The sequence below is a fragment of the Aptenodytes forsteri genome, unplaced genomic scaffold (assembly GCF_000699145.1).
Source record: "Aptenodytes forsteri isolate BGI_AS27 unplaced genomic scaffold, ASM69914v1 Scaffold194, whole genome shotgun sequence".
Classification (NCBI taxonomy): domain Eukaryota; kingdom Metazoa; phylum Chordata; class Aves; order Sphenisciformes; family Spheniscidae; genus Aptenodytes; species Aptenodytes forsteri.
In genome coordinates this window covers 771,127-778,582 of record NW_008795243.1, presented here as the reverse complement: position 1 = coordinate 778,582, position 7,456 = coordinate 771,127, and positions in this window count along the sequence as shown.

The following is a 7,456-nucleotide window of genomic DNA, read 5'->3' as shown; positions in this document are numbered from 1 at the left end:
GGGGCTGCTGGGGGGGGGATGTTTAAGCAGCTCAAGTCCGGCATCTGCACATGCTATACAAAAATCACGGGTCGACATGAGGATTTTGACCCGCCCGCCCCGAGCTGAGGCCGAATTTGTCATTTCTGATGGCTTGCTTTAATGACGCGCCTGGCTTTTAGGGAAGGGCGCTCGGGTCACCCGTCGCACCGCAGACGGGAAAAGGATTCGAGACAAAAACAGGATCTCTAAACCCTGAAGTGGCCCGAGTCGGTATTTGCTTTGGGCATTCCGCATTTATCAAATACGTGATCGCAAATAATGAGAAATATTTTTTACCCCGGAGGTAATCAATGCTAAATTATAATTAGCATCTTTTATAAATGCCGGATAATTGGAGTTTGACAATATGGATCATTCAGTAGCCCTCGGCACTGCTTTCCTTTCTTTTGTTACCACATAATGTCTCTAGGAATTTTTCAGTAGATCCCAGTGGAGCGGGAAGCACACAATGTGATTAACAACCTCTCTGAAAAAATTGCCGGCACCCCTTTCGAAATGGCGAGATCTGAAAACTCGCCACTAATTGCAATGGCCGGCCAGACGGACTGCGGCATCTAGATCTTGGAAGTGCCTCTCTGCTTGACTTCTTAAAGACATAGTCTTTCCTGCCAGTCCACTCCTATAAAACTGCTACAATTGACTCTCATTGTTTTTTTTGTCAATTATCCTTTTCTCTGTCCTCAACAAATATTAGCACATTGCTTATATTTTTAGACCATCCTTTGGAATCTCTCTGCTTTTGAGTGGTTCCCCTTCCTGTGTTCCATAGACGTAAGATCGTTCCTCATTTTCGGACCCATTCAACACTTGCGTCTGGCTCAAATTTGCTTACCACCCCCACCCTGTGCCAGAGGCTGAACTCTAGCCCTGATCCGTTTGCAGTGCAGAGCCCGCTCCCTTCTTGAAAGCTTTTCAAAAAGGTGGCTTCATGCTTTTTCCCATGCTGCCCTTTACTGTTAGGTGGGGCTGCCTGCGACTATCGCTTCACCGCATCCCATCAAATTCCTCGTTAAATTACTTGCCTCGCTATCTGCAGCTGCAAGCTGCTGCCTGCTGGTACAGGCTCTGGGTTAGGGATCATCTCTGTGAAGTCCTTAGCACAAAAGGACCTAACTCGTGGGTAAAGGTCATACGTGCAACTGGGATACGGGTAACTGCATAGGTCCAAAGAGCAGGTATTTTTCTGCCTGTCTCACTCCCCGTGTCTGATCAGTAGATATGCTTAGCCCACGCCTGATCCCGCTCACAAAGGGAGCCCTCAGGCTTCCCTTTTACCTGGTAACGAAAATGCACACCCAGAGTTCAGGATTCCTGGATTTCAGTCTCTCTTTTTTATCCACAAGCACCAGAGCCTACAAAAAGCCTTGACCCCAGGGGCTAGGATCTATTTGGCAGTGGGGTCCGTTCAGTCCCTGTGGCTGTTCTACTTTGTGTGGAAATTAAGTATTGCTTGAGCAATGGGAAGACAGTGTTTGGCATACCACACAAAAAGAAATGGAGGAACCAGTGACTGATTATCCGATAAGGGCTCATTATCTTCCCCACCTGTCTTACTCTGCTAATTATGAGTGTTTTTCTAAACTCTGTAAGAAACAGAAGCGGTAACAGACAGAAGTTCACTTGGTAGTAAAAACCACAATGGAATTATCTGGGGAGTGACAAAATATCAGTCTTTATTAAATAATCCAGCTATCATTTTCCCTGTGGGAAGATTATCTGACATGTTAAAATTCCCATGGCACATCACAATAACTGTATGTTTTATAAATAGCTTATTTCCAGTATGTCTGTTTTCAGCTGAATCTGAGATCAGTCCCGTAATGTCAATTAAAACTAAAAGTCAGCCCTTCATGTCTGCCAAAGTACCGCTGATTTAAAAGGAATTTGCTGTCAGTTTACAGCAGATAAGAATCTGATGCTTTGATTCACAATGAATGATTTGAATGAATATTTGAAATAAGAACTAAACTAACATGGATATGATATTCAATCAACAGATTTAATGTATTTTATGCACTTGTAGCTGTAACTTGCGACTATTTCTGTTCCACGATAAGAACCATCAAAATCAGCTATTCTTAATTTCTTGGATGTATCTTTTTATTAGTTATATTTTTTCCATTTATGATATCAATGACAACAACAAAAATGTAAAAAAACCTCTAATGGTCAGTTTCTGTTCTGGGTTACCATGCTAGTTCAGTAGCAGAAAGTTGGGTCTTTGCTAAATCTAAAGCACTGTTCAGGAGTTCATAAGATTAAGTACGCTAACCCAAAATTAAAAAGCAAGTGACTGTAAAAAGCACTAAATATTAAGGAAAATATAGTACTGTGCAAATGTGAAATTGTAAAAACAATCCTAGGCCACAAAAAGCAATTAATCAGTTCTAGGCCTTGACAAGTATTGTCATCCTATGGTAAAATAAATCCATTGTCTATTGATCAGCAGTTGCTGACCGTCCTGTTTCCACAGTTGGCAAACATTCTCTGGACAGCAGAAGTCCTGGGATTATGAGATTTTAATACAAGTACTTTGCACTGATCACATGAGAGATCTTGGTCTGAGGAACAGAATAGCTTTTTCTAATATTTGGGAAGAAAGAATGTAGAATGTGGTGTACTTACCAGATTAGATCTGAATATCAGGAACAGGGGGAGCGGATTTTGAAAGAACAATCTAAATACATGCGATTGTGTCAGACGTGGCTCTGCAGGCACGAGAGGTTGGGATTCAAACAAAAGAGTTGCTTAATATCCATCCTCGCTTACGGGCAAACACATTCAGCAGAAGTACGGAGCAGAATAACTTGCCTTAAATTCAGTAACAAAAATGGGCTTTGAAGTACTGTTAAAACTTCCTCTCCTTCCTCTTTGCGGGAAAGCCTCTGGCTGTTGGAACTGAGCAAACATGACTTCTAGCTTGCTTGTGGCAACTGAAATCTGATAGATGTCCATTACCACATCTAACTCGGGTAAAGTATCTGACAGGAAAAAATAATGGAAGTTGAACATCAAATGTAGAGATATCCAGCTCATCTTAAATCTGTATTTACTAGGCTGGTTAGGTTAGATTAATGAATTTTGTTAGATAAACGTGTACGGTGCTTTTAAGATTGAAAGTTGCTATAAATATATTGCCAGTTGTTAACTTTTTCTCATGATCACCAAGTTGGGCAGTGTTTTCCTGTTCGGGGAAAAAACAGTAAAACAAAGAAACTTGTGTTCCAATGAAAAAGAGAGAGAGAGAGAGAAAGAAAGAAAGAAAGTCTGAAAAATAACTCAGTCGATCAATAGGTACATAGAGACAGAAAGATTTAGAAAGAAAATTTCATGGTTCATGATGTAAGTAACCATATTGCGCTCCTACCCTGATTTCCATGCAGAGAGCAGGCAATTGCTGGCTTGTAAGCTGGACATCTGCACTGGGCAGTTAAGCAGGGTTTGTAATAAAGGATAGAATGAGAGGCCACGTGGATCAATATGACCCATTTGGGAAGAGTAGCACAGATTACGTAAAAGAAAATCCTGTTTTGTAAGCCTCTAATGAATTTTTCAAGGGGTCAGCAAGCATGCAGATAAGAGTGATCTAATTGATACAATCTACTTGAATTTCCCATCAGCTTTTGGTGAAATCCTTAACCAAAGTCTTTTAAGGAACTAAAGCAATGGAATAAGGGGAGAAATCCTAGACTGAATAAAGAACTGGTTGCCAGAGAGGAAATGCAGGATAGGGGCAAACATTTAATTCTTGCAGGGGAGAATCATTCCCAGAGAGTTCCACAGGGAACCGGGCTGAAAATTGTGCCATTCGATGTGTTCATAGATGACCCAGAAAAGAGATCAGATGGTACAATGAGAAAATTGGCTTATGAGAAAGTTATTTGGCAGAGTAAAGATGAATACAGGTTGCAGGAAACTGTAGAAGGACCTGAAAAGGCTTGGTGGCTGGGCAGCAAAGTGTCAGAAGAAATTCAGACAGTTAATGTAAAGCGATGCACATAGCAAGCAAAAAAATCCTAGTTTCACGTGAAGATTCATGGCCTCTTGACCATTACCATACAGGAGCAAGACTCGAGGATCGCAACAGAAAGTTCCATGAAAACATCATCTCAGTGCTCAGCAGTGGTCAGAAGTCATATGGAGAGTCAGGAACTGTTAGAAAAGGAATTTGAGAACGAAGTAGAAAATGTCATTGTGCTACTGCATAAACCCACGGTTCACCCCAGACTTGAATACTGTGTGCAGTTCTGGTTCCCTGGAGTAGACCCGGAAAAGAGTCAGAAAAGGGCTACCAGGATGACTGTAGATATGAAATGGCTTCTGTACTAGGAAAACATGAATAGACAGGGACTCTTCAGCTTGAGAGAGAGCCCACTGATGAGAGCTATGACCAATACTTTGCTGTATCTACAAAGCCATGAGTGGTCTGGAGCCTAGACTGTCTTCCAGCACAAAAACTAGGGGCCATCAAATTAAAGCCAACAGGAGACAGCTTCAAAACATGCAGAAAGGGGTGATTTTTGTCATGCAAGGTTTAGCAGCCTTGTAGAATTATTTGCCAATGGATGCTATGGACAGCAAAAGCTTAGCTGGGTTGAAGGGGAAATGGGACAAATGCTTGGTAGAGAGAGTCAGAGAGACGTAGATAAACCACACCTGGCTCAGGAAATCCCGTGAACCGAAGGTAGTCCAAGCTGAGAAGAGCAGTCAGGAGTGGTCTCATAGATGTTTCTCTTGTCCTCGCTCTTTAGCATTTGCTTCTGGTTACTGCTGAGCACAGGATACCGGCCCAGATGGAGCCTCTGTCTGAATCTGTGTGGTTACTGTTATGAGGTCCTGCCTGCCAGAACTGTCAAAGAATGGCCTGGGCTGTGTAGGATGTAGACAGATTGCAGAGTCGTTTCTTACCAAGCAGAGCATAAAAAGGTTGATTTGAGACTGTTTACATGGCCTTCAGGTCTGGAAAAAGCTCAGCTAACTGTTTTCTTATTTGGTGGTATATATACTCCAGATAAATTACTTTTCCAGTATAATATGGCACAGTGCAGTGTTTAAGATTAATTACTGAAAGTGCTGGTTTAGTCACTTTTTCTTCTCAGAAGTATAAAAAGCGACAAATAATTCATCTGTTTATCCATCTCTGGAACTGTGATTCTCCTCCAAGCTCATTTTCTGCTGCTGGCCAATAAAGTGGAAGAAGTGAATAAAGAAAATAAAACACATTGAGTTCCAATGATGTATGTTTTCTCTCCTTCTGTCTTTCTCACTTTTTGTCTTTGACTTTTTTACTATTTTCTTCTGTGTGTTGTATCTAATCTCCTTCTGTCTTTCTCACTTTTTGTCTTTGACTTTTTTACTATTTTCTTCTGTGTGATTGTATCTAATGCACAGATCACTTCTTTCTCATTCTGCAGACCCAGAAATGGAGGTTGAAATTTCAGGTCATTAACTGGGAGCACCACCTGCCTAAGAATTCCATTTTATGAGCCAGCTACCCTTCTTTGTTTTAATTACAACAGGTAATAAGCAAAAGAGAAGCAGGGAAGATAGATGTGAGCAGCACAGAGAATACCATTTACCTGCTCTTGATATACCAGGCTGATGGTATTTATGTTTAGGATGTTTTTTGACTCACTCAGAAGCATGCTGTATTTTCACATTTTCCTGCATAAAAATAATGTGATACAATAAAATAAACAATTTTTTAAAAATCCCATTATTCAGCTGAATAAAAGGTGTAGTTATAGTTTCCATACAGATTTGGTATTTAGCAACTTGCTTATTAATGAATTGAAATAATACACGTCTTGCTACAAATTAGCAGGATGATGCATTTATGCATCATGGCTGGATCTCAGTCTTACTGAAATCATCTAAATGTATTTATCTAAGAAGCAGCAGGATCAGGATTTTCTTCATGCAATAATTTTTGCTCTTCCAAGTCCTGTAGATCCTGAGATGTTCTGGGACCTGATCCAAAGATAACTGAGCCCCGTGAGACTCTTTCTGTTGATGGTAAAGGATATTGGATGACAGAGTCTGTTCTCACAACTCTGGCTCCAAGGAGGTCAGCAAGACACAGCAAAGGACTTCTATATATGTTTCAGGACAGGAATATTATTGCCATAGTGTAATGACAATTCATCTAGATCTGCAATACTGAAAACTTTTATTTCATAGTACCCTTAATATCCCATAAAGAAATAATTCTTAATTTTGTTTTAAAAAATATGCTGAGAAATCAGTAGAATTACCTGTTTTTTTCCCCTGGAGTATTAATCTTATTCATCAGACTCAGTTTATATTGCATCCATATTGCTGCCGTATGTCATTTAAAGCAAATTGAAGATTTATTCTTCTGAAATGCAGAGTTGCTTTCAATATTTATCAAGTAGCTTCATGTGATTTTTTTCCCACAGGTGTGAGAAATACATATATATAGTACTCTTAGAAAAATATTCTTTTCATTATATAATACCAACAAGTAAGGCTGATTTGCCTATTGCTTTTTTTTTTTTTTTTTGCTGTAACGCAGAATAATTAGTGCGCTGATTTTAAAACTAATACTTTTTTCATTACCAGAGATGCAGGAAGGAAGGCATAGGAATATCCCAAGCAGTAAGATTTACTAAGACTCCCAGACCACATGTGTGCTAGCAAATGAAATGGACCTGCGACCATTCTCCAGCACTGAGTCCAACTGGCATGGAGCAGCCCTTGTTTGTATTCCAACTCCTGAAATGTACCTGAAAGCAATTCCGGAAGAATGTCAGTGGTCTGGATGAAAAAGCTGGCTGGGTACCCTTGTAACAGTTAAACAGTGTGGATGCCTGTGTTCCTGTGTTTGTGCCCTTCCCTGGCACTTTTCGTTCTTCTAGGGTAGTTCTGTTATTCATGGTGTACAAGAAAAAGGAAGTAATGCCCACATGGGTTCAAACTAGAACAAATCAGGACATCAGAAAGATTACTTAGTATTCACATTTATACCCTGTGGTGAAAAGCGTTTAGACAACCAAGTTGCGCAGAGCCATGGTTACAGCCAGTATGGAGCTACCTGCACTGTTGCCTTGCGGCTGGGAGTAGTCCTGGGGCTTGCGGAGATGTCGTGCAGGAGAGGCTGGAATCAGCGAGCACTACAGGGTTCAGCCTGATCAACATGAAGGGGCCTCACGTTCACCAGAACAGCCCGCAAGCTGCCTCCGGTTCAAACTGGGGCTACCAGGTCTTCCAAGCCTCTTCTAACTGCTCGTGTTCAAACCGATCACAGTATATGAGTGTGCGGGCAGCTGTAGGCTGTGGGGGACTTCAGAACACAGTGGGGCAAAAGGCTTGAACGTGTAGTTCCTTTAGTCCATCCTGTCGTGTGGATGCTTTGGACACGGTTATAGCCAGTTGGCTCCCTGGTATACCTCAT